This window comes from Carcharodon carcharias, chromosome 16 (assembly GCF_017639515.1).
Source record: "Carcharodon carcharias isolate sCarCar2 chromosome 16, sCarCar2.pri, whole genome shotgun sequence".
Lineage (NCBI taxonomy): Eukaryota > Metazoa > Chordata > Chondrichthyes > Lamniformes > Lamnidae > Carcharodon > Carcharodon carcharias.
In genome coordinates, this window is record NC_054482.1 from 86,414,296 (window position 1) to 86,440,838 (window position 26,543).

The 26,543-nt window shown below is 44.5% G+C and overlaps 1 protein-coding gene across 2 annotated transcripts in view; it reads right to left on the bottom strand.

Annotated features, from left to right (window-relative positions):
- The window catches only part of LOC121289270 (BTB/POZ domain-containing protein 19-like), a 177,330-nt gene that overhangs the window by 107,393 nt on the left and 43,394 nt on the right, over positions 1–26,543 (bottom strand). The window lies entirely within an intron of this gene.

A 26,543-nucleotide genomic window follows, 5' to 3' on the forward strand; every position in this document is an offset into this window, starting at 1 on the left:
TTATTTAAATTTTTTTTTTACTGTTCTTTTGTTTGCACTTCAGTCCCACGCTCCTGATCTGTGGGCACCTGGTGCAGAGGGGGTCCAGGAGGGAGAAGGATCTTCTCGTGAACCTGCTCCTGGGCCTGGCCAAGTTGGCCATCAACTGGTCCAGGCAGTGGATGATCGAGGGGGTTGTCTAACCCGACTGTCTGCCCCTCTTTCACGTTTATGTTCAAGGCCAGGTGTCCCTAGAGAGGGAGCACACAGTGCCTGCCAGCACCATCAAGGCCCTCCGTGCTCGCTGGGGACCGCAGGGACTGGGGTGCTTTATAGACCTCATTAATCATATTTTGATTTAATGTTGGTAGGTTTCCTTTTGTCTTTGTTTTTGCCGTTTCCCTTTAAGAAGCTGCTTTTAACTTTGTCCCTGATTTTGTTTGTTTAGTCTATTTGGTTGGGTCAAAAGAGTTACATCTTCTAGACAGTCATGCTCGGCCCCATTGTCATATGTGGTCTCGACGACGCTCAAGTTTGTGGTGGGCTACCGTCCAAGCGAACCAATGCTCGGACGGAATTCCACATTAGCTCCAAGCTCTGAACCCTCCCTCGGGAGCCACAGCCCCACAACCTGAATCGCCTCGCGGAAATTCCCTCCGTGGCCTTTAGCACGGCGCGGAGGGGTTTCCTGTACGGGCTGCTGCTGCATACCCTTCACTTCCTTGCCCTCACTCACTGCCCAGACACGCTCTGGCACACCTTGTTGCATTCCGGTGGTGGAGATCCCCAGTGGAAAGATCTCTACGGGGGGTGTCCTTCCCCCTTACCATCGAGGACCTGGGATGGAAGGTGTTGCACACTGCAGTCCCATACAATCATAGGATGTGTTGGTTTACTGACTCCCAAGACGCTTGCGCCTTTTGCAGCCTTGTGGAGTCCTTGGGCCACACTTATGTAAGTTGTTGTAAGCTGCTCTTTAGTTACTTGAAAAACGTTTTGCTTTTGTTTTGTTTGCACGCTCCTGATCTACAGGCACCCGGTGCGGAAGGGGTGGGGAAGGAGGAGGACCTCCTCGTGAACCTGCTCCTGGGCCTGGCCAAATTGGCCATCAAGTGGTCCAGGCAGCGGGTGATCGAGGGGATTGGCCGGCCCGGCTGTCTGCCCCACTTCCGGGGCTATGTTCGCAACTAGGTGTCCCTGGAGAGGGAGCACACGGGCCCCATCGAGGCCTTCAGTGCTCAGTGGACACTGCAGGGACAGGGGTGCTTTATTGACCCCTCTAATCACATTTTGATGTGATGTTGTAAGTTTCCTTTGTGATTTGTTTTTCTTTTGCAGTTTCCCTTTAAGGGGCTGCCTTTCACTTTGTCCTTGATTTGTTAATTCAGTTTATTTGGTTGAACCCTGCCGCTACGTCTTGGTGCTCTCTGGACACAGTGGAGATGAAGGCAGCCTGCTGACTGTTACTCCCTGTCTGCGATGACCTTGACAGGTGCTCTCTGGTGGGCTGAGACCTGGAAGGCCTTGGACTCCTTTCGGGGTCCTGCTATGTGACAGTGGCACCCTACTCGGCCTGTGGAGCTGGAGCTGCTGAGGTTACAGGAAGAGGGGATTCGGATGGGCTGGACTCTCCCGCAGTCAGCTGGGTGGATGGCCCTGGGGAATGCTGCTGATCCTCCTCCCTATGGGTACCCAACGGCCCCTGGCTGACTCCTTGAGGAGAAGGGATAGCTGGAGTGAGATCAGACTGCCCCTCACCCCTCTTGCGTACAGACTGTTGGAGGCCAACAATGGAGTTGGCGATGGAGTTCAGCCCACGCAGCAGTGACGTCCTGTACCAAGGTATCCATGGTAGCCGCCAAACTTCCAGTGTTGACCTCGGTGCATTGGCATGCTGGCACTATCACCTCAGCCTGAAGATGCACAGACTCATCCAGTGTGCCTTGAAATTTGGGGAATGCAGCAGACATCCCTTCCTGATGTTCCCGAACTTGCCTTTGCAGGTCCAGCAACTGCAACATGACCAAGTCCAGAAGTTTGTCATCTGACTTGGACTCAGCAAATTTCTGGCCTTCAGCAATCCTCTGAGTGCCAGACACCTGGGAAGTCCCTGCTGCCGCCTGCAGAAAGTGCGATGTGCTCACCAGATTGTGATCCTGAGGCTACTCTAAAGCTAAGTCCCACAGAAGTGTGTGTCTCTGCGCTGGTGGAGGGTGTGGGTGAGCGCTGTGACGTGTCTTTAGGGAGGGTTTCAGAGAATTCCTCTTCTGAGCTTCCCTCGGGGCTTGATTGAAGGCCTTGGGTCATGGACTCTCTTGGCTGTTTGGCAGATGTGACTGTGAAAGCAAGGAGAAATAATTAGTGGAGGGGGTTGGTGTGGTTGTAGGGACAAACAAGCAGTGATAGAAGCAGATCATCAAAAGATGTCACAAACAACAGAACAAAAGAACACATAGGTGCTAAATTGGTGATATTATCTAAACGAATGTGCTAATTAAGAATGGATGGTAGGGCACTCAAGGTATAGCTCTAGTGGGGTTGGGGAGAGCATAAAAGATTTAAAAATATTTAAAAATAATGGAAATAGGTGGGAAAAGAAAAATCTATATAATTTATTGGAAAAAAAACAAAAGGAAGGGGGAAACAGAAAGGGGGTGGGGACGGAGGAGGGAGCTCAAGACCTAAAGTTGTTGAATTCAATATTCAGTCCGGAAGGCTGTAAAGTGCCTAGTCGGAAGATGAGGTGTTGTTTCTCCAGTTTGGGTTGGGCTTCACTGGAACAATGCAGCAAGCCAAGGACAGACATGTGGGCAAGAGAGCAGGGTGGAGTGTTAAAATGGCAAGCGACAGGGAGGTTTGGGTCATTCTTGCGGACAGACCGCAGGTGTTCTGCAAAGCGGTCGCCCAGTTTACGTTTGGTCTCTCCAATTTAGAGGAGACCACATTGGGAGCAACGAATGCAGTAGACTAAGTTGGGGGAAATGCAAGTGAAATGCTGCTTCACTTGCAAGGAATGTTTGGGCCCTTTGGACGGTGAGGAGAGAGGAAGTGAAGGGGCAGGTGTTGCATCTTTTGCGTGGGCATGGGGCGGTGCCATAGGAGAGGGTTGAGGAGTAGGGGGTGATAGAGGAGTGGACCAGGGTGTCCCGGAGGGAGCGATCCCTACGGAATGCCGATAGGGGGGGTGAAGGGAAGATGTTTTTGGTGGTGGCATCATGCTGGAGTTGGCGAAAATGGCGGAGGATGATCCTTTGAATGTGGAGGCTGGTGGTTTTTGTTTTTTTCCAATAAATTATATGGATTTTTCTTTTCCCACCTATTTCCATTATTTTTAAATATTTTTAAATCTTTTATGCTCTCCCCACACCCACTAGAGCTATACCTTGAGTGCCCTACCATCCATTCTTAATTAGCACATTCGTTTAGATAATATCACCAATTTAACACCTATGTGTTCTTTTGTTCTGTTGTTTGTGACATCTTTTGATGATCTGCTTCTATCACTGCTTGTTTGTCCCTACAACCACACCAACCCACTCCACTTCTCTCTCTCTCTCTCTCCCCACCCCCACACACCTTAAACCAGCTTATATTTCAACTCTTTCTTGGACTCGAACTCAAGTTCTGTCGAAGGGTCATGAGAACTCGAAACGTCAACTCTTTTCTTCTCCGCCGATGCTGCCAGACCTGCTGAGTTTTTCCAGGTAATTCTGTTTTTGTTTTGAATTTCCAGCATCCGCAGTTTTTTTTGTTTTTATCTCTGTGTTTAATTGACTGCTACTGCTCTTCAAGAAATGCCTACCTCCTTGAAGAAGTTCTGTTCTTCTCTGCGACAAGATTTCCGTATCTCTCTTCTGCCTTGCTCACCTTCATTGCTTTCCATTTCCCTCCTGGTGTTTGACAAGGTGTTTACTAAAACCCGCTTTCACAGCCATATCTCCTTTCTCAGTGACTGTCTCCGTCTCCGACTTACCCCACGTGGATTTCAACTGAAATTCCACCCCTCATGTTTCGAACCCACCCAGGATTACAGGTATCTCTGGGACATAAAACGTTTCTCGGACTGCTGTTCCCGTCACATTCTGAAATCCACACTCAGTGCCATGCGCCGCCATATGAACACACTCGACCTCTCCCTCCAGCAGCACCGCAGTACCCTTTTCCAAAGCTGCGCGTGACCCAGTTTCATTTTATTCTTCGGCTCATCCAATGCCTCAACAAGAAACTTTTTCTCTTTCTCTCAAGTGCTAAGGAACGCAAGCTCCAACAACTCATCGACACCAACACCCATCTAGGACCCTCCACCCCTGCCTGTCCCTCCGTCCCCACCCCATCTTCCAATCCCAGCCCCAGCCGTGTATTCACTATGCCCCCTGACCTTCCCCTCTCCGCTGCTGAACGTTCAGTGCTCAGCAAAGGACTTAGTTTCATACCATTACGCCCTCACCTCAATGAATTTCGGGCTTGGCACGATGCTGAACTCTTCTTCCGCCGTCTTCATCTCCGGGCTCACTTCTTTGGGCAGGAGTCCTCTTCCCATTCAACGGATCCTTTCACCCACCTCCAATATTCTCCGTCCACCTGGACCCCTCCCTCTGGATTCTTACCTTCTCTTGATCTTTTCATTGAGAACTGTCGGCACGACATTAGTCGTCTCAATTTCTCTGCTCCTCTCACCCATTCTAATCTCTCTCTCTCTGAACTTACTGCACTCCATTCTCTCAGGTCCAACCCTGACATTGTTATCAAACCCACTGACAAGGGTGGTGCTGTTGTTGTCTGGTGCACTGACCTCTACCTCGCGGAGGCTGAGCGTCAACTCTCAGACACTTCCTCCTAACTCTCCCTGGACCATGACCCACCACTGAACATCAAGCCATTGTTTCCAGGACTGTCAGTGACCTCAGCTCCTCTGGGGATCTTCCTCCCACAGCTTCCAACCTGATAGTCGCCCAACCTCGGACGGCCCGCTTCTATCTCCTACCCAAAATCCACAAACAGAACTGTCCCGGTAGACCGATCATCTCTGCTTGCTCCTGCCCCACAGAACTCATTTCTCGTTATCTTGACTCCCTTCTCTCTCCCCTTGTCCAGTCCCTTCCCACCTACATCCGTGATTCCTCTGACACCTTACGTCACATCAACAATTTCCAGTTCCCTGGCCCCAACCGCTTCCTCTTCACCATGGACATCCAATCCCTCTACACCTCCATCCCCCAACAGGATGGTCTGAGGGCCCTTAGCTTCTTCCTCGAACAGACGCCCAAACAATCCCCATCCACCACTATTCTCCTCCATCTGGCTGAACTTGTTCTCACACTGAACAATTTCTCCTTCAACTCCTCTCACTTCCTCCAAATAAAAGGTGTGGCTATGGGTACCCGCATGGGCCCCAGCTATGCCTGTCTCTTTATGGGGTATGTGGAACATTCCTTGTTCCAGTCCTACTCCGGCCCCCTTCCACAATTCTTTCTCTGGTACATCGATGATTACTTCGGTGCCGCTTCATGCTCTCGTCGGGACTTGGAAAAATTTATTAATTTTGCTTCCAATCTCCACCCCTCCATCATTTTCACGTGGTCCATCTCTGACACTTCCCTTCCCTTCCTTGACCTCTCTGTCTCAATCTCTGGTGATAGACTGTCCACCAATATCCATTACAAACCCACTGACTCCCACAGCTACCTCGACTACAGCTCCTCACACCCCGTTTCCTGTAAGGACTCCATCCCATTCTCTCAGTTCCTTCGCCTCCGTCGCATCTGTTCCGATGATGCAACCTTCAAAAACAGTTCCTCTAACATGTCCTCCTTCTTCCTTAACCAAGGTTTTCCACCCACGGTTGTTGACAGTGCCCTCAACCGTGTCCGGCCCATCTCCCGCGCAACCGCCTTCACGCCTTCTCCTCCCTCCCAGAAACACGATAGGGTCCCCCTTGTCCTCACTTATCACCCCACCAGCCTCCAGTCCCCCTTGTCCTCACTTATCACCCACCAGCCTCCGCATTCAAAGGATCATCCTCCGCCATTTCCACCAACTCCAGCATGATGCCACCACCAAACACATCTTCCCTTCACCCCCCCCTACCGGCATTTCGTTGGGATCGTTCCCTCCGGGACACCCTGGTCCACTCCTCCATCACCCACTACTCCTCAACCCCCTCCTATGGCACCACCCCATGCCCATGCAAAAGATGTAACACCTGCCCCTTCACTTCCTCTCTCCTCACCGTCCAAGGGCCCAAACACTCCTTTCAAGTGAAGCAGCATTTCACTTGCATTTCCCCCAACTTAGTCTACTGCATTCGTTGCTCCCAATGTGGTCTCCTCTACACTGGAGAGACCAAACGTAAACTGGGCGACCGCTTTGCAGAACACCTGTGGTCTGTCCGCAAGAATGACCCAAACCTCCCTGTCGCTTGCCATTTTAACACTCCATCCTGCTCTCTTGCCCACATGTCTGTCCTTGGCTTGCTGCATTGTTCCAGTGAAGCCCAACGCAAACTGGAGAAACAACACCTCATCTTCCGACTAGGCACTTAACAGCCTTCCGGACTGAATATTGAATTCAACAACTTTAGGTCTTGAGCTCCCTCCTCCATCCCCACCCCCTTTCTGTTTCCCCCTTCCTTTTGTTTTTTTCCAATAAATTATATAGATTTTTCTTTTCCCACCTATTTCCATTATTTTTATATATTTTCAAATCTTTTATGCTCTCCCCACACCCACTAGAGCTATACCTTGAGTGCCCTACCATCCATTCTTAATTAGCATATTCGTTTAGATAATATCACCAATTTAACACCTATGTGTTCTTTTGTTCTGTTGTTTGTGACATCTTTTGATGATCTGCTTCTATCACTGCTTGTTTGTCCCTACAACCACACCACCCCCCTCCACTTCTCTCTCTCGCTCTCTCTCTACCCACCACCCCCCCCCCCCCCCCCCCCCCCCCCCCCCCCCCCACTCCACACACCTTAAACCAGCTTATATTTCAACTCTTTCTTGGACTCGAACTCAAGTTCTGTCGAAGGGTCATGAGGACTCGAAACGTCAACTCTTTTCTTCTCCGCCGATGCTGCCAGACCTACTGAGTTTTTCCAGGTAATTCTGTTTTTGTTGAGAAATAATTAGTACCTGGCAGTGGCCTGTGAAACAGGACACAAAGCTCACAGCATGGTTGTCTGACGGATGTTGCATTGCTGGACCCTCACTTGGTAGAGCAGTGCTGACTTCACTGACAGCACAGGAATGGTCCAGATCCTCGCCGGCCACCTGGATGGCTCTGTTTTGATGTCCATGAGGACCGTGACATCAGGCATTCCTCCACTGGTAAGCGACCTTTCCCTGTTGTTGTGTGCCAGCTTGTCCTACATGAATAGGAGGAGACAGTGGCATAGTGGTATTGTCGCTGGACTAGTGATCCAGTGACCCAGGGTAATGCTCTATGGACCCGGGTTCAAATCCCACCATGGCAGATGGTGGAATTTGAATTCAATAAAAATCTGGAATTAAAAGTCTAATGATAACCATGAAATCATTGGCAATTGTTGTAAAAACCCATCTGGTTCACTAATGCCCTTATCTGGTCTGGCCTACATGTGACTGCAGATCCACAGCAATGTGGTTGACTCTGAAATGGTCTAGCAAGCCACTCAGTTGTAACAAACTGCTACAAAGTCACAAAAAAAAGTAATGAAACCGGATAGACCACCCAGCATCGACCACTAGGCACCAGAAACGGCAAGGGCAATCAGTGCTCCTCCATGTCGAACACCACTTGGGAGTAGCAAGGGTGCAGAATATGCTCTGGATGGAGGGCTTCAATGTCCACCGTCAAGAGTAACGCAGATGCATCTGACCATTAGGGTATCGGCAAACAGATCTAGCAACTCAAGACTGGGCGTTTATGAGGCGCTGTGGGCCATCAACAGCAGCAGAATTGTACTTGAACACAATCTGTAACCATCAAGCCAGGGGATCAACCCTGGCTAAATGAAGAGTGCAGGACAAGAACAGCACCAGGTGTACCTTAAAAGGAGGTGCCAACCTGGTAAAGCTATAACACAGGATTACTTGTGTGCCAAACAGCATAAGCAGTGATCGGTAATGGATCAGATCTAAGCTCCTGTCACATCCAATCATGAATGGTGGTGGACAATTAAACAACTCACTGGAGGATGAGGCTCAACAAATATCCCCACTCTCAATGATGGAGGAGCCCAGCACATCTGTGCAAAAGATAAGGCATTTGCTTGCAATCTTCAGTCAGAAGTTCCGAGTGGATGATCCATCTTGGCCTCCTCCAGAGGATCCCAGAATCACAGATGCCAGTCTTTAGCCAATTCAATTCACTCCACGTGATGTCAAGAAACAACTGAAGGCACTGGATACTGCAAAGGTTATGGGCCCTCACAATATTCCTGCAACAGTGCTGAAAATTTGTGCTCCAGAACTCGCCACGCCTCTAGCCAAGTTGTTCCAGTACAGCTACAACACTGGCATCTACCCAGCTATGTGGAAAATTGTCCTGTACACAAAAAGCAGGAGAATTCCAACCCGGCCAATTACCGCCCCTTCAGTCTACTCTCAATCATCAGTAAAGTAATGAAAAGAGTCATCAACAGTGCTATCAAGAGGCACTTGCTTAGCAATAACCTGCTCACTGACGCCCAGTTTGGGTTCCACCAGTGCCACTCAGCTCCTGACCTCATTACAGCCCTGGTTCAAACATGGACAAAAGAGCTGAACACTGGAATACTCCCCATTTGCCTGGATGAATGCAGCTCCCACAACACTCAAGAAGCTGGACACCATCCAGGACAACGCAGCCTGCTTGATTGGCACCACACCCACAAACTATCACTCCCTCCACCATCAACACACAATAGTAGCAGTGCATACCATCTACAAGATGCACTTCAGGAATTCACCAAGGCTCCTTCGACAGCACCTTCCAAACCCACGGCCACTACCATCTAGAAGGACAAGGGAAGCAGATAGGTGGGAACACCACCACCTAGAAGTTCCCCTCCAAGTCACTCACCATCCTGACTTGGAAATATATCGCTGTTCCTTCACTGTCACTGGGTCAAAATCCTGGAACTCTCTTCCTAACAGCACTGTGGGTGTTCCCACACCACACGGACTGCAGCGGTTCAAGAAGGCAGCTCACCACCACCTTCTCAAGAGCAACTAGGGATGAGCAATAAGTGCTGGCCCAGCCAGCGAAGACCACATCTCATGAGTGAATTTAAAAAAATAGAGATGGAGAGAGTGTAAGCGGGATGCCTGCCAGACCAGATGATAAGTATGCCTTCCATGTGTGGGTGCTGAGTGTCCCTTGGATGGAATGAGGACAATAAAGGTATGTGTGAGAGAGTGAATGGTGATATCCCTTGAACTGGCAATGAGTGATGTCCCTGTGGATGTGTGATGGATTTGTGAGTACGTGAGTTGAGGGTGATGAGAAGAGTGACTTGCCGTGGTGAACGGAGATCATCAGTCATCCTTTTGTGGCACTGAGTGGCTGTCCTCTTTTCCAGGGCATTGGCGCTGACCACCATTGCCACCATCTCCCATGCTGGATTGTTGAAGCCCCTGCCCCTTCTGTGGCCAGAGAGCAGAGAGGGGGTAGAAGACAACATGGCAGGTCTCAATGGCATCCAAAAGGCGCTTGAGGGACCGGGGTGGGGGGGTGGTGGGGTTGTTGGTGCTGCAGTCTTTTTGCCTTTTGGGGCCATCCTGTCTTCCGTGTGGCAGTCCCGGGCTGCAAGCACTGAAAGGCGTGTGCGCGGCTGCGCCTAGGGTGATGAAGCGTGAGCTAACGGCATGGCGGACAAATCGAAGGCCGCCTGCCATGGAAACGGCATGTTTCCTGGGAATACATCATTAATGCGGTGGGTTTGGGGCGATACGGCATGAGAAGCCACCATTGCAGCCGGCAGGTAATACATCATTTTCCCCGCCCACTACCGCACTTATTGCAAATCTGGGACCATTCCAACCCTAATCTTAATCTAGAAATGACTCAGAGCTATAGGAAACATGGTTATGTTAACTATTTCCCAAGCATCACGGGCAAATGTCAGTGGAGACACAGGAAGTAAAATAAATGTCAAATTGCTCAAACTCGTAATGACCAGTTAAACAGCAGAGGTATGCATTAATGAGAAATTATAATGCATGAGTAAATTTAAATAACAAATCAATGTTAAATTAGGGAAAACAAATCAGAGAATGAGAGCTTACAGTGGGCATTTGCTTGGCAACTTAACAGCAGAGAGCCAGCTCAGCTCAGTGTACTCTACAAGGAATCTGGAGTCTGTGTGAACAGAGCAAGCAGCAATGTGTCTCTTCAACCAAACAGGTAGAAGAATTCTTACTGGGGCATGCACAATGGTTGCCATCTGGTATCCAAAATGCCATACGCAAATGTGCATGCTTCTGGGGAGAGTCCGTCACACCGGCTGCCATATTGGCGAGGGTCTTGGATGTGTGCAGTGAAAAGTCACCAGTACTCTGCAGAGCAGGCAGGTCATAACGACAATCAGGATACAACGCTGATTTGTTGTTGGCGGTGCCATTTTGGAGATCAGCATTGCAGCTTAACCTCACACACATGCATTCAGAAGCATTAAGGACCCCACCCACCAACCCCCCACCAGCTCTGTTTAAAGGGACCATCAACTGTTTACAGGTTCGTCACTGGTTGATTTTTTTTCTGGCTGGTGCTTCAATTCTACAAGTGTTTGTAGCTTTCTATGTTGTTTAAAGTTGCAAAAGTCTACAGGGTGTGGGTGGCAGGTGCTCAAGGAGTTTTTGTTGACTTCAAGCCTTCTATGAAACCAGTTGTTCCCAGACATAGGTATATTGGTAGGCATTCCCTTGGGAATGTATCATGACTTGGAGAATGTTCAGAAACCATGCAGAGTAGGACAAGCAACTGGAAAAGGGGGAAGGAGAGGGAAAAGGGCTTTCTGTAGGAGGCCATATTCACCATGTGTTTCCTGGGAGCAAAATCAAAATACTACAGATACTGGAAATCTGAAATGAAAACAGAAAATACTGGAAATACTCAGCAGGACTGGCAGCATCTGTGCAGAGAGAAAGAGTGTTGACAATTTAGGCCTGTGGCCTTTCACATAAGAACACTCTAATGAACTGATGAAAGGTGACAGGCCTGAAATGTTAATTCTGTTTCTCTCTCCACAGCTGCTATCAATCCTGCTGAGTATTTCCACTATTTTTTGCCTTCTTTCAGGGAGCAATTCTCCAACTTGATCCTCAGCCAGAAACAATATAAGGATGGCCTCACTGAAATCTGCCACCTGAAGCAGCTAATACTGCAACCACAGGGTGAGGCCCATACTGCCAATGACTGTGATGGTGACTGCGGTGATAAACTTTAATGCATCCAGCTCCTATTAGGTTGGGGCTAGAGATATTTGCAAAATCTTGCAGCTTGCCATCCGCTGGTGCGTGAGGCAGATCACTGAACTTCTCTATTCTTGACAGCTAGCTGCATTTCATTCTTCCTTGTCAGTGGGAAGCAGGCGGACTGTCCATGCACCCTCATTAGGATTGCAGGATTCCCCGTGATGCAGGGTGCCACAGATTGCACGCACATTGATTTACAGGCACCGCATGTTCACTCTACCCAATACTGGAGCTGAATGGACTCAACGTCCAGCAGGAGAGTGACCTTTTGCAGAGATTCATGCCCGGTATCCTGGCAGCAAGTGTGATGCATTCATTCCATGGCAATCTATTTTGCCGTCTGTATTTGAGCCACCACAGCAAACCAAAAGGTGGCTACTGGGTGACAAGGGCAACCGGCTGATGACTCTGTACGCAACCCACAACATACATAAGGCACATACAATGAAAGACATGCTACCACACAGAAAAGACCACTAGTGTGCTGAAATAATGTTTCTGCTGCCTTGAACACTCTCGAGGAATCCTGCAGTATTCGGTAGAGCAGGTGCCAAGACTCCTTGTGGTCTGCTGCACAATCTCACCATTAGAAGGCAACAGCCTTGCCACCAGCTATACAGCCAGCAGCTCAGGGGCAAGAAGAGGAGGAGGAGGAGGAAGAGAAATAGAGGAGGGACCCTAAATAGAACGTTTCTGATTGGCGGTCCACGAATAACTCATCTGAGTGAGATACCAATAATAATAATTCTAATGCCCAATTTCCTGGATCATCATTCTCATGGAAATATCTTTTGCACACTACACCCTCTGATACTCCACCCTTTAAGTACGTCCTTCACTCCATTCACTTACAGATGTCATCGGATGTGTGCAACGGTTCATTAATGCACCTACATCAACTTTATCCCACCACAGGACCTCTAACTTTAATTCTAGACTCCTTACTGTTGTCTCCTCGCTATTCCTCATTTACCACCAGGATATATGTACCTTAATAATTGCTACATAACTGGAACATGTGTTTTCCCATGTTCATTCATGTGTGGATTAGTGACCACTGCAGACCCAAACCCTTCACTTCCATTTCCACTGTTTTAGTTATTTTCTCTTTACCCCTCCTAGATTCCTCTCTCAGGTTGACATGCCTCCTTTCATTTCTCCCTTCCCAAATCCCTACGCAACTCTTCAGCATTCCTCGGCCTTGCTACACTCCTGCCACTATTCCAGAGTTAACTCCTTCTTAAGTAGAGCTATAGCTTCCCTCTGTGCCTCTGGTCATACTCTGAAGCACCCTCCTTATGACTATTAAACCCAAGTGCCATATCTTGCCCTTTCGTCCTACTCTCTCTCTCTGACCTTCCTACTCAGTGTGCCATGGCAGCTAATATTACCAAACTCCTCCCAGTCCAACCTACCCTGGAATAGAAAGCGAATCTGGAATTAAAAGCTAGTCTCAGTAACAGTGACCATGAATCTGTTATCGATTGTTGTAAAAACCCATTGGGTTCACTAATGTCCTTTAGGGAAGGAAATCTACTGACCTTATCTGGTCTGGCCTACATGTGACTCCAGACCCACAGCAATGCAATTGCCTCTTAACTGTCCTCTGAAATTGTGTGGCAAGCCACTCAGGTCAAGGGCAATTAGGAATGGGCAACAAATGCTGGCCTTGTCAGCGATGCCCATATCCCATGAAAGAATAAATTTTTTAAAACTGTCCTGGTGCTGACCCTGTGGACTCCATCAGCAGATCAGCTATCACTGCTACTCTCCAGATCTTCCTCCAGAATATCCTTACACTTCTAGACCAAGTCCTTGCTATTCATGAACTTATTGCGAGCGACTGCACTGATATCATGGCCTTGACAAAAACCTGCCTAAGGGATGGAGGCATGTTCCTCCTAAATGAATTCTCTACACCGGGCTATACCTTCCAGCTGCCGTTAATGATTCTGCACTTCTCATTTACACCTCCAGTAGACCCATCTCTCGTTTCTTTACTTGTCACATTACCATCTCCTTCTGCCTTGCACCATCACCCCTCATGTCATTTAATCTCTCCGTCCAAACTTTCACAGACCTCCCCTCTTTTTCTTCCTCCATTCCTTTCCCTGCCTTCGTGTTTGCTTAAAATCTGCCACACATCTAACATTTTCGAGATCTGATGAAAGGTTGTTGTCCTGAAGCATTAACTCTGTTTTCCCAGCCACCGATGCTGCCAGACCAGTTGAGTATTTCTAGCATTTTCTGTTTTTATTTTAGATTTTCAGCCATTGCATTTTGTTTTTGTATACCTGGTCCCACTTGCCCCACCCAGACATTGCAGTGACAGTGTGGTTCTTATCACCAAATCACACCCTGGTCTGTCCCCCCACTCCTCCTTTGAACATCTTCCCTTGTTCCACTCTGCTCACCTCTTACTTCGAATTCTCATTCTCTACTACTCACCCATGTATTGTAAAAGTATTCTCACTTATCATCACTGCTTTCCTCCCTCAAATTCTGCACTGAGCGATTTCTCTTTCTCAGTGATTCCAACCTCAATCTCAATTCATCAAGCTCTCTTCCAAGTTCACTGCCCTCCCATTGTCCTTTAATCTCTCCCTCCATATTAAGTCTCCAAGATGTATGCACAGCTAACATCCAACCTTACCATCTCACATGGCCTCGGCACCCCCATTTTGTCAATCACAGATATGGCGATCTCTGATAACTTCCTCGAATTGCTCTTAACAACAACAACATGTATATATATTGACCCTTTAATGTAATAAGAGACAGCTGAAGGTACATTACAGGAGCCCTATAAAACAAAATTTAACACAGAACCACAGAGAAACTGAGACTGGTGTCAATAGTTTGGTCAAAAAACAGGATGCAAGCAGCACCTTAAAGGAGGAAAGAGAAGGAGCAAGATGAAGGGGTTTAGGGAATTAATTCCAGCGTTTAAGGCCTTGCTAGGTGAAGGCACAGCCACCAGTGACGGACAGATTAAAATCAGGGGTGCCCAAGAGGCCAAAATTAGAGGCATGCTGACATCTCAGGAGTGTTGTGGAACAGGAGGGGATTAGAGAAGGGCAAAGTCGTGAAAGATTTGGAAACAAAGCAAAGAATTTTAAAATCATGGTGTTGGCTCAACCGGGAACCAGCATAGATCAGTGAGCTCAGGATTGATGGTGCAATGGAGTTTTGGATGATCTTAAGCCTGCTGAGGGAAGAACATAGGAGGCCAGTGAGGAGTGCATTGGAATAATCAAGTCTAGAGGTAGAAAAGACATTGATGAGGGTTGCAGTAAATGAGCTGGGGTTAATCGCACAGCACAATCCTCTTATCCAGTTTTGGAGGCTAAAATTTTTTTTCTCCTCTCAAGAGTCTAAACCTGCAAGTGTAAATTATAAAATATATCATGTACAGAAAACAAAATAGAAGGAAAGATTGGCAGAATTATGGGAAGAGTTAAAAGGGAAAGAAAGAAAAAGTCTAAAATATATTTCTTATATCTCCAACAATAATTAAAACTTCAAAGGAATGAGACTCCAAACTATAAAAGTAAATTTTCAATCCAGACAGGTTGTTTGGTAGTAATACTGACCATGTCATTTAGAATTCGTTTACACCTGAATGGACAAACACTAATTTTTTCTGGCATGTGGCAACTTCATGCCCTTCATGTTTTTTATTACTGAGTCTCTCAGAGAGCTACTGGTACGGATGCTGGAAGTGCTGTCCAATTTACTCCACAATAACAGTGAGCGCTGATGATAGCTTCATTGATATTCCTACCGCAAATCTGGATCATATATATGAGCTGAGATGGCTAGTTCTCATCATGGCCTGAATTTTTCCCTCATTGGACACATGATTGGCGGGCCCGGGAGTAGCCAGGAAACGGACCCCAAGCCGCGAACACCCCACAATCACGATTTCACGCTACACGCACTGAAAAGTTCAGCACTGCCAGGGTGGGGGCAGGAAGAGGGTGGGCAACAGTGTCACCGCAGACACGGGTAGGCGCTGCGAGAGAGCTCCCTGAAGGCAGACAGCTGCCTCAGGGAGCTGCAGACCTGCAAATAATAAAATAAAGTACTAAAAAGCTGCAAAAAATGTCCATGCATCACAATGAAGCACCTGAAAGCAAACCTCATAAAAATGCTGTCCCCAGATATTCCTTTTTAATTTATTTCCTAATGGAGGTTTCATCCCGCCTTGGATGAGGTTTCATGAAAAATGTAAAGGCCGCCTGGCCGATTCGCCCGTCCGCCATCTGTAAGGTTGCACGGGCCACGAAAAATCACAGTCAATTGCGCCGTTAATGGGCTTAATCGCCCTCTTAATTGTCGCCGGACGCGCTTCCGACTTCTGTGGGCGTCCATCATCGAAATATCGCGCGAGGGTGCGACGATGGCGGGACGCTCGCCCGGCATCATCTCGTGCGATTTTACATCAGATCGGGTCAGGTGCGCATCTGCCCGCGGAATGTAAAATTCTGTCCCATGTACCAGAACTTATTTAAACTCCTGTGAGATTTCTATTGAAATATTCTCTAATCCTTAAACATATTCAAACAAATCTCCAGATCTATTCATCAGTCCCACAAGCCCACTATTTAACACTCATCATAAACAGTGCTCTCTTTTCTGGCCCCATAAAACTCATTTTTCTTAAGGGATTGAGTTATAATTGGAAGGCTGTTCTGCAAACTATATGAGGGAACAAAGTAACATTAGTGATATTTTCTAATCAATCCTGCAAAATTAGTTTTTTGAAACAGATCAACATTAATTTCTCTTCTTATATATTTCTTCTTGGGTTGAACAAGGCTTTAAAGCAAAAATATTAGGCAATTAGGTCAGAGGCAGCTCAGTACGTGACCCTTTCCTGAGAATTGAAATGCCAACACATAAAGGCATATTGTGGCAGAACAGAGAGAGGTTTACATAGCATTTAATTGTGCTATTCGTGGCTGGGAGTGCTTAGTGCTAAGAATAGATGCCTGGATAGAAGTAGTCTCATTCCCCAGAATTAACAATTATCATCTTGATGAACACAAAAAGAACTCTTAAAATATAAATATATTTTAAAAAATCAACTGTTAGCAATATTGGATTTTTAAAAAGAAACACAAATGTTGTGATGAGGAACAAACAGAAACTGTACTCAGCAGAACACTGCAGCTATAGTAGTTGCGCACCAGTGTCTGCCATGGTTCATCTGGTAGTACACTCACCTCGGAATTACAAGGTTCCGGGTTCAAGGCCTTAGTCCTGGGCTTGAGTGCAAAAATCAAGGCTCACACTCCAGTGCTGTCCAATACTGAGCGCCCTGTCTTTTGGATGAGACATAAAACTGAAGCCCCACCTGCCTGCTCAGGTGGATGTAAAACAACCCATGGTGGTAAGATTTTGAAGAAGAGCAGGGAAGTTATCCCTGGCTAATATTTATCCCTCAATCAACATCACAAAGCAAAAAATCTGTTCATTATCACATTGCTGTTTGTGGCAGTGTGTGGAAATTAGTTGCCGCATTTCCTAAATTACAACAGTGACTATACTTCAAAAAGTACTTAACCAGCTGTAAAGTGCTTCAAGTTGTCCAGTGGTGGTGAAAAGAGCTGCACAAATTCAAGTTTTTATTTCTTTACTTCAACAAATGATCACAATAGTATTCGTTTTTTGTGAAATGTAATTTCAGTGTTGCCCCTATCTTCATTTTAAAGTTTTTGAAAACCAGGGATTTAGTCCCTTTGACCTGCCTTTCTCCACCATTCCTATTTAATTTGAGGAACGAATGCCTCTCTCTTGGACACCGGAAGAGGCTGCTGGTGGAAGGCTGCCCATCCCACCAGAATTCAAAATGGTGGTCCTTGTGAGGAAGCAACTTTACTTAACTCAAAGCACTGTTTTTGTTTAATGACACATTAAAATTTGAGGTGATTATTGTATCAGTGCTCTATACTTGTTTTCACCCCAAATGCGCTTTGCAACAGGATCACTTGATAGAGGTCACGAACACAAACTCAAGCTGAATTTTCCTCAGTGTAGCACAGCAGTGCTGAAACAGAATTGTATGTGGGAACCTCCTGATCTGTATAGTTTAGTGCCACACTGGGCTGTGCATCTAGCCAATGAATCATTGCAGGGCTCTAAACAGTGGTATTTGTAAGTCTATATCAGATGACCCACTAAAATAGTAACATTTATTGATGTTAAAACAGGCCCTTTCATGTCAGATTTTAAAAACCTGAAGATGCTGGAAATCTTTGCATTTTGTGATAAAATATTTCTTGATGCCTGCTCAGAGTAAATGATAGAAGACCTGATATATCACTTTAGTTCTGCACAGCAGATGAAATAATTTCCCTGAAAGCAAGATTAATATCATTGCCATTACTATTAGAATGGGTGTGAGAACCATTGTACCATCGTGTGAAGGTTTACTGCCTGTTAAGCGCACTGAGCTGTAGGATGATGTCTAGGTGCAGCAGTTATGAGTAGCAATAATTTGGCAGCAAGTTATTTGTCCACTGTATTAACTTTCATGGGTTCCCTAACAATCCTACCACAAGCATTTTGATCCAGTAATGGTGAGGGCTGGCATCCTTCACGCAGAGGTATACTGAGGACTACTTGAACCATTAAAGGATAGTCTCTTACACTCCTGACTATTGGATTTAATTACTGTCTACTTTCTTCTGAAAAGTGATCAATTTCAAAAATATTTTTAAAAGATCTAGTTCTCCCAGAGCTTTTGTGTAAATTTAATTCCTGCAAAGTCTGTTGCACTAAGTGTCACTTTGCAGCCAACACATCCTCACCAAACCCAAGGATGTCAGTATCGCAAATCATCATTATCATCTGAAATCAGCTCTACTGCTCTGGACACCGCATCCACATGCCACATAAAAGCTTCCAAAGCAGATCATCTTTTCACAATTTACAGCTGGAACCAATCTCAAGGAGGATCGAGCAAATGGTTTTAGAACACTCCAAAGGTCTCAGTGAAAAAGGAACAAACTGACATGGGTGCGTAGGAGGAACTTGCCATAAACTCTGCCATGTGGCAGCACCATATCAAACAAGCCACAACGCAGTCAAAAAAACTGACTGTACAAACTCTGCTGAGGAGCAGCAACGTAATTGGGAGAAGAGAGAGCTGAACCCTGGCTTGAGAACCCGCCTTCCTCAGGGCAACTCTTGTCTCTGCGCAAAGAACTGTGGCTCCAGGATTAGCCTGCTGAGTCACCTGAAGACACACAAACCATGATACCTGACAGAAGTCATCCTCATTTCAATGATGACAATGACCAGCCACCAAGTTCACACTACAGCAGGATCTACAATAGTGAATACATTTTTTTTTACAGCAACACCATCAATGACAGCAACAAACACTTTAGACTCAAGTCATTTGACTTAGATGAAAATCCAATATGAGTGATATATAAAAATGTAAGAAATTGCTTGGACACTTAACAAGGTTATACCAACAAAAGACTGATCAGCCCATCTAGATCACTCTGTGTGGTCCATGTACAGGATCGACTTAGACCATTTCCAGCTCCACCTGCACCAATATCAAGTTGTGTGCGCCATATTCATTGGTTTTCTCCTTCAATACGGTGATGAGTAGAAGTGGACATTTACCGAGTACAGTGATTAAACTAATACTTTTGATTGTTTTACCATCTAAAACTGCTTCAGCACTGTGGCAGAGTGTAGCTACATTTGAAGCGCTCATTTAATTTACATATAAAGATCAGACTGGTTGACTCCCTTGAATCATCATTATGCACTCTGACTAAAACAACTGGTTAGTGCTATTGTGCAAATTTGTAAATTTGACACAGACATGCAAAATAAACTGTAGATATTTATCACTGTATTTGTGGTATCTTTTGTGTCATAACCTCAACATAAAGAATGAGCAGAATTATTGGTTTTGGCGCTGATGGGGCTCAAAGCCAGGTGTTTGAAACTGCACTCAAGTTGTTTGGAAAGGGGTGGTTTGAACCTGAATTCTTGGTAAAATTAGCAATGCCTGAGCGACAATAATTTGTCCATTATTTATCTCAATCAAAAGCCTGATGCTGCTCCATTAAGGACTCACTGTATTAAAGTTCCTAGATGTCATTAGTATTTCCTGATTACGTGCTTCATATCATTTAATTGTAAGTAAAGATTTCAGTTGCTTTTGTCAGTAAATCACTGATCTATGTGGTCACAGCCACCAGTTCATGAGACGTCACTAAATCTAGTAGGCAGATTACTGTAAACGGATTAACGATTTATCCCTTAACGCTGTACCTTTGCAAGAGTAAAATTGAGAAAAGGTACATCTTCTGAATCACATTCTCCTCACTAGTAAACTATTCATGACAGTACCTATGGTAAGTTGATAAATAGGAAGTTGTTTTTATGCATGCAAAATGATGATGGAATTGGGAAGAGAGGCTTCACAAAAAACTTGCTGCCAGCTACTGTCAGGCCCTTCAAGTACATTGCCATAGGTAACTATTTACATTAAGGATATGCATTCTAAATATTAACATTGGCACAAGAATGGCCAAAAATCATAATGTTGAGTGGAAGTGCAGGCACACAAGAAATTTAATAAAGCACAGGTGGTTACTTATCTTAAATAGTAGAGTAAAGGCAGTGCAAAATACCCTGCATCCATAATGCCCACCCTATCAGTTCTCAGCCTGGTGAGAGATTTGTTTATAGTGTCACAAATTGAACTCAAGGTCTCAGTTGTGTTAAGTGAAATCCCACAATGGCACTTTGAAAATTTGAATTGCGTTTTCTAAATTTGGAAATAAAAAGCTGCAAGTGTAAAAGTGGCAACAAAGCTGTTGGATTGCCTAAAAACCTCAGCCAGCCTTTAAGGAAAGAAACCTGCTATCCTTGCCCAGTCTGGCTTAGATGTGGTGCCAGCCCCACACCAATGAGGCTGTCTTTTAACTGTCCTCTGAAGTAGCTTAGCAAGTCACTCAGTTCCATCAAACCGCAATATCAACATGAAGTGCAACACCTCAGGACAACCAGGGATAGATAATAAAGGCCAGCCTTGTTAGCAATGTCCACATCCAAAGAGCAAACAAATACATGTCACCGGGAAAGAGGGCGCATTATCCTGAGTCACTCTTGCATTTCTGTTAACAAGTGATCACACAGCAGCACAGGAAAATGAGGGTTGGAATACAGCACAGTGGAATTGACTTTGGGCATTGGAGAGAAGAATTTTCTTTAAACTAAGAAACAAAGTAAAGACCTATATTGCACTGCACAAGATGATGTTAACATATGTACTTCAACTAACAAATACTAACACAACCCTAATACATATAAAATATTTATTTTTATTTTTACTCCATTGATTAAAACCTATTTTATTTGACAAAACAAGGCATGAATATAAAATATGATTGATTGTATAACGTGCTAAGGCTTTAACAGATTGCGCCTCCAGGTTTTTCTGTAGGCCATGTCACTATCATGGTTTATTTTGAAACAAATTGGGCCATTCTCTCAATTCAGTTCCCATGACACATGTCCATGCATCCATGATGCCCTCAAATATATTTCTTTGTGGTGCTGTTCAACCGTCTAATTTCAGAAAGGAATGGCTTCTTTTCATTTTTACATGCAGTATGCACAGTTCAATTGCAGTGTTTAAGAGCAATAAGATGTGGGTTTCCTCCTGCAATTCCATGCTTGGAGTCCTAATTTCTAAGCATCATTGAAAAAGGGTGTCAAGCAGACACAAAGCACTAATCAAGAAACGATTCTTGATCACCATGTAGCAGCCGATTACATATTGGAATTAGCCAGAGCTAAGTTAGGCTATTTTACCTTAGAACTCATAAATGGTATGTACTTCTTGAGGGTGGAGGTGTGCCTAAAGACTGGGCGAAAATTTAATGGATGGGTACTAGGAATTTAAAAAAAAGGAACATAGTGTCATGATCCAAGCTGATGTTACTACTGGACAAGTCAGATCCCAGAGTGGATAACACAAGTTACAAAAGCTACCTTATACTCTAATGTTCACAGTAAGTACACAGGTAAGCCAATTGGCGACCTGTGGTCAGACACACCACAATCTGAAATCATGTGACAGATGCCACCACAAACAGATGCTATGGATCTCTCCTCAACTCCCCCCAGGCACTTGTCACACCATGAGCCCACTGGTCTCATGGAATTCCACTTTTCACATGGTATTTCCAATCTCCACTTCCAAAGAACTCACTTTGGAATCTTCTCCCAAACGATGCTTTCTCTCAGATGCCTTCCACAAGGGTCTATCTTCAGGATTTCGAACTCTCCTTCTAATGTCCCTCTCCCTTGGATTACCACGTGCATTCAAGCTTTCTTCTACACACTCTCTCTCAAATGCTCAGCCATGTCAACAGAACACTACTATGGGCATGTGAAGCAGTAAAGAGTTACAGACCTTCAGCTGTCTCCTTGGATCTTCTGGCTTCTCACAGGCCTACATTGCTTTAAATCTGTGTCCTGCAGCTTCTCACTTTAAGCTTGGAGACCTTCTCTGCTCCTCACTCTTAACTTCACTTAACAGTACTTTTTCTAGATTCCTGTTTGTTCCCTTTGACTAGAAGGTCTTCTTAGGACCCCTCCTTTCTGTCTCACTCCTTGGCTTTAGGACCTTTCAGTTCTTTTGGGAAATCTGCTCTCTCTGCAGTTCCCTCTCCCAGTAGACTGCTGACAGCTTGGTATCTCCATTGAGATCCAAAACTCACTCAACATTTACTGTTACTTTAACTTTAGAGTAACTTATCTAAGATTCTTAGGCTTATTTTCCTTTGCAGTCTGCTAGTATGTCAGACAGAGAGAGACTTAAACTGCTCTCTTCACCTTAGAGCATAATGGCCAACTGCCGCTAAACTGCTTTCGGTTCCTGTGTGTGTGCGGCCTCTCTCTCTGGACCACTGTTGCTAGGCAACAGCAGTTTTTTCTACCTTCCATTTGTTTTACCATCCCTTCATTAGTCATAAAATCTAATTAAAATGCAGGCATCTTTTGAAGTGAAACTAAAACTCAAAACTCTCCCTTTCTTAACATGCCAATACAGAAACACAAATTAAACTTAAAGATATTCCTTAACACACCCAAATACATATATAACTTACTTAAACTATCTCTAGTTCCTAACACTTAGGAACTTACAGAGCTAAGGAAAAACATTGAGGTGTCAAACTTTAAAAAATACATATTATACTCCTTTTTAAAATCCTTTCAGCAACTTCTTTCATCAAACATTTATTGAATTTCTGTTGAATCTTGCCATATATACATTCACAATCCTCTGCGCAAAATAATTGAATCTCAACTGTTCGCTTATGTTCCTTCTTCTGAGCTTGAGTTTGTACCCCTGATTACTGAGTTTGTGCTTCTGTTAAACATTTCATTCTGGTTCAGTTTATCAAGAACCAGAAGAATCCTAATCCTTTTCTCCAGCGTAAAGATTCCCGGCATCTTTAGCCTTACATCATTGCTCAGGTGCCTAATCCCTAGTATAAATTTAGCTATCCTCTTCTGTATTCTCTCCAATGACAGAGTAACCACAGTAGAAGCGAACTGAACTATTCATATTACTCCAAGTGGGAATGAACCTGTTCCTTCTATAAGCTCATCAATGCCTCCTGGGATTTATGTTCTGTTCCACTGGTCCAACAGTTTGGCTGACCATTTTGGATCCTAACTCCGTCACCCAACCAATGAAGACCCTGCTTTCAACCTCCTATAGGTCTAAAATTCCCTCCATAAACCTCTCCCCCTTTAAAACCCACCTCATTAATATTTGAGGGAAATGCCCCAGCTGGAACTTGTTATTTGCACTTAAAATAAAAGTTTTCATTAACTGAATCAAAGACATGTCATAGGTAGCAGAGATAAAATAGCTCCATATATGAGGCTAAAAGGATAACTCAAATCACAGAATGGTAAATTATGAGCAGCATCACAAATGGTACTTTAATCAAGGTGAGGACCATTCCAGTTTCAACTCATAAGAAGTTATAAACTTTATATACAAATTGGTTAAGGTACAGGAAAGTTTAGAAGTGAAAGCTGTTGTGATTGTTAAAAGTCCTTTCGTCTTAGCTTGATAGCCAATATGCAGCTTCACCATATATATTAAATTACAAATTTAATGGAGTACTGTTAACTAAAGTTTAATTGCCTTTTAAGTCACAAACATGAACTGTTGAGGACCCAATCTAATTAAGTCAAATTTCAATTCAAGAGATTTAGTCCTAGTCAGCCAAAGATTGTGGCTTCTCCGGTGATCTCCTACTGCAGTAAACAGTTTAAAGGGAACCAAGTTTGATTAATTGGGAAGCATACCTTTTATCACGTTTTCTGTTGTTTGAAAGAGCAAGAGACTTCGGAGTGAATTTCCACAGGGCTTATCCTGCTCTCCCAATGTAATTTCAGCAAAGAGCTACAGAAAGCCCAAAAGAACATTGTCTAAGCCTTTTCCAGGGTTTCCTCGGCTCTTCTGCTGAAATTGCAGTCGAGGAGCAGTACAATCGCTGTGCAAATTACCCCTCATATAATCAGGCTAGTACCTGAGTTTTTAATCTTACTGTACTGCTACCCATATTAGGAGCTTATGAAGTAGAGCACTTGTTATGAAGAGTCATACGGACTCAAAACGTCAACTGTATTCCTCTCCACAGATGCTGTCAGACCTGCTGAGTTTTTCCAGGTATTTTTGCACTTGCTATCTTTATCTACTGACTCATTCTTGCATCTGCACAAAATTATTTTTTAGCCGGAGCTGTTTGAGCTGACAGAATGGCACTTCCACCAGTTTAGATGGTGGAATTTGCTGTATTAGCTCTGATACATGTTCCAATGGTAGAATAATTTATTGCTTGCTCTGCAATAACATCATCCCAGACATTTCACATTTCAGGTCAAGTTTCCATTTATAATAAGTATGGGCTTGCCTATCGAAGTTGACCTCTACGGGCAATATGAGCGTATTGGGAAGAGCTGTAACAGATTCTATTTCCAGAAATTTTGATATGTTTTCAATAAGAAAACAAATAGATTAATATTTTTTATTTTTCCTTTGTAATCGACTGATTTTTTTTCTTGTCCCTTCCATCGTCACTTCCGAATGCTCTCAGTAGGATGAAGCTCCATGGACCGCTCTCCCCTCTTTGTCATCAGATGTTGGTTTCTATGGGCCTGTGAGATGGGGTTGGTTGGACATACATTTTTTAATGGGCCATTCAAAACACACCTGCAAAAATGCTGCTACAGGATTTTTAAAATGTGCTGAAATTGGCAAAACTTTCCTAATGATGCTGTGCAGTGAGCATGACTCCAGTAAATGGTTTAACTGAAAGTGTTGTAAATCAAATGCGACAATTTTACATTGGCTTGGCCTGTTAAAGCAACGCTTCTGCTTTTTACAAATACAAAATTGCAGTGCATTACAGTTAATGGTTCGGGGAGAACTTCTTGATGTTCACTTAACAAAGCTTCACACCAGATGCATATTCAACGGCTCCCAGAAAAGATTTATAGCTTCTTTAAACCATCAGAAGGCAATCCAATTAGATGCTCGAAGGGGATTCAAATGGTAGAGGCGTAAAGTTTTGCACAAATAGAAGAAAACGCTATTACTTGTGCCTCTAAGATTGAACAGATAATGCTCAGAGGCATATAGATCCTGAATTGTACGCTTTGCACTGTAAGCAACAAAATGACAAAAAAATTAAAGTATTTCAAGAGAACATTACAACATGTAATGTATTACAGTTTTAATTTCACGTTTCCAATATCTTGTTTGCTGATGTAAAACCATTATATAATCGGGCAAGCAAGAATAAAGTAAATTAATGTCTGCTGTTTTCAGACTGACATTGTAAATTGTGTAATATTATTCTGGAATGCCTTTCACTGACCTAACCATAGCATCAATACATAGCTAGCAAATGGGAAAAAGTACAATATGACAATATTCTTACTTGATATAGAAAGAATTTCCATAAGCACAGTTCATTAACCTCAACTACATTATCGAAGGTCAATAAAGCAATCCACAAGCTGAGCTAAAACAGTTATTAGAATAGCAGAATAGACTGCAATGCTTAACGATTCCTTAAGCTTACAATTGCAGCTGTCAAGCTGGTTACAGTATCAACAACTAACTCTTTTACTTCTGGTAAAACTATTTTCAAACATCACAATGTATAAATAAACACGATGCTCCTGAAATCGGTTTGTGTCTTGAAGACCTACATTCTACAGAAAACAGAAATGTAAATATAAAAAATATAAAAACAAAAAACTGCGGATGCTGGAAATCCAAAACAAAAACAGAATTACCTGGAAAAACTCAGCAGGTCTGGCAGCATCGGCAGAGAAGAAAAGAATTGACGTTTCGAGTCCTCATGACCCTTCAACAGAACTGAGTGAATATTAGGAGACGGGTGAAATATAAGCTGGTTTAAGGTGGGGGGGGAGGGTGGGGGGAGAGAAGTTGGGAGGTTGGGGTGGTGGTGTGGTTGTAGGGACAAGCAAGCAGTGATAGGAGCAGATAATCAAAAGATGTCACAGACAATAGAACAAAGAGGTGTTGAAGGTGGTGATATTATCTAAACGAATGTGCTAATTAAGTTGGATGGCAGGGCACTCATCCTGCAATCACAACAACAGGTTGAACATCAAGGCCAGAATATTACGCCCGTCGGGTGGGTGCGCGCCTGACCCGAACAAGTGTAAAATGATGCGGGATGACGTCGGGCGAACGTCCCAACATCATCGCACATTCACACGATATTTCAGTCAGTGGACGTGCGCGGGAGTCGGCAACGCGCCCACCAATAATTAACAGGCTTATTAAGGGCATTAAATTACCAATTTAATGAAATTTTTCGCTGCACTTCCAACCTTACAGTTGGCGGGCAGGCAAAAAGGCCAAGCAGCTTTGCATTTTTTAGGAAAGCTCATCCATGGATGGGATGAGGCTTCCAACAGCAATTAAAAATAAAATAAAAGTTTTAACATTTCATTAATAACATGTCCCTGCTCATATGACAGAGTCACGAGAGGACATTTTTTTTTTAAATTTTACAGCTCTTTATT